This window comes from Ctenocephalides felis, unplaced genomic scaffold (assembly GCF_003426905.1).
Source record: "Ctenocephalides felis isolate EL2017-DRISC unplaced genomic scaffold, ASM342690v1 CF-g0.4_SCAFFOLD_03570, whole genome shotgun sequence".
Classification (NCBI taxonomy): domain Eukaryota; kingdom Metazoa; phylum Arthropoda; class Insecta; order Siphonaptera; family Pulicidae; genus Ctenocephalides; species Ctenocephalides felis.
The window spans coordinates 16,743,492-16,745,569 of NW_020539724.1; positions in this window are offsets into that span (position 1 = coordinate 16,743,492).

Genomic DNA, 2,078 nt, shown 5'->3' on the forward strand with positions numbered 1-2,078 from the left:
TTACATAATTGGCTATTATAATTATTTATCTAGATAGCTTTAAATTTGTCTTGTTTACCATCGTCTCTAGCAAAAGTCTTCGGTATTTTGCTCACGCAGACATTCATAGCCGGCACGATCTTCTACAATATTTCATGCTGCAAGAACATAATAATTACCGCAGAATAATAACTTAAAAGAATTGAAAAGGAACAAGTTTTGAGAAAACCACTACATACAAACAGAACCGCATCGAGGTGTTTTTTGGGACAGAAAGTGCAAATTATAATCAAGGATGGGTAAACAGAAGTCGCAGTTTATAATATACATATGTACTCATATGGAAATTTGGAAAATAACTTTCTTACATATTTCTTAAATAAAATATATTATTTGTTTTATTATTATATATTTAGTTAAAACATAGCCATTTTAAAATTCTTACATATGTCTTTAAATTAAATATGATATTTATTTTATTAATATTAATTTAGTTAAAACATAGCCATTTTAAAAATTCTTACATATTTCTTTAAATAAAATATGATATTTGTTTTATTATTATAAATTTCGTTAAAAACATGGCCATTTTAAGAATTATATGAATATTGATTGATTTTGATCGACCTGGAGGCCTTTATTAGGACCATCATGTGACTTTTTAACTTGAATTTCTAATCTTTAATTTATAATTTGTAACTTTTAATTTATAATTTGTCGTTTTGCTAGATAGTTAATTTATTTATAATTTTTTTGAGCTGAAATCGTCAGTTTCGTATACAACTAATTAATTAATTAATCATTTATTATATTACCCCGTAGGGTAGTAAGTTATCGTATCATCCAAAATCGAAAATAAAAACTTTATATATCTTTATATACTTTCAAAGGTTTCTGAATATTTTGGCATACCTTAGAAAAAATGGATGTATGGTGTGTGTGGCGGATACAAATTTTCGTCGACGATTTCGAGAACAACCGATCAGCCGATTTGAATAATTCAAAAAACACTCGATTCGTATTGATAGGAGAACTGCTGATTAGTTTTGACAAGGAGGTTCAGCCGTTTCGGAGATACAGGCAAAAAGTGCAGATAATAGACATCGAGTTTTTGACAGAACGGAGCATCCGAATTGAATGGTCCAAAAAACCATTCAATCGTAAAGACGGGTAGAAGTGGTGATTAGTTTTTGGCAAAGGCAGGTCCAGCCGTTTTGGAGATACCAAGCTTAATGTGCAAAAAATGGCTGTTTTTGAGAGAACTAAGCATTCGATTTGAATGATTTAAAAAACTTTCTACTTGTATTGACGAAACGAATGGTTCTGGGTAAAGAAATAAAAAAAAAATTATATATTATTATTTTTAGTTTTTATAGATAGCTAATACCACAATATTAATAAATAAATAAAATATAATTTTTATAAAAATCATAAATATATTTATGATTTTATTTTTCTGAACTGAAAGTCTCCTTTTTATATAACCATATACAAACTATTTATTTAAATCAAATTATTATTTTTTAGTTTGGATTGTTCTAATTAGACATAAATTAAATTATTCATTTTCTAAAATTATATAATTAACATAATTGGCCTTGTTATAGAGTTATCTTTGTACTAAGGCTTGAAAAAAAAATTATTACTTAACATTATTACTCAATTTTTGAAAGAATATATACTCAAAATTTTGAAAAACTTTGAATTTCGAATTATTCAATATACACGCAAATAAACACATATAATAAATCAAAGAATTATCAGTTAAAATGTTTAGCAAATGTAATTCAACCCTTTCCACTCGGACATTTCAAAACTTGTATGTATTTTGTCGCCGGAGCGGCGGCATCCGAGTGGAAACGGTTAATTTTTATTGAGATTATATATACAATCCATATATATATAGTCCATAGTCTTTTTTTTTAATTTTAATATTTTAAAGTTCCTGGAGAAGGTACATTCCATATACCTCAAACGTAGAAATAATTACATACATGTAAAATTAAATGATTTTTTTTTTTGAAAAATCGACTTTATTAAAAAAAATCATAAATTATAAATATTATAAATAATAATGAATAAAAAAATTATACATATAT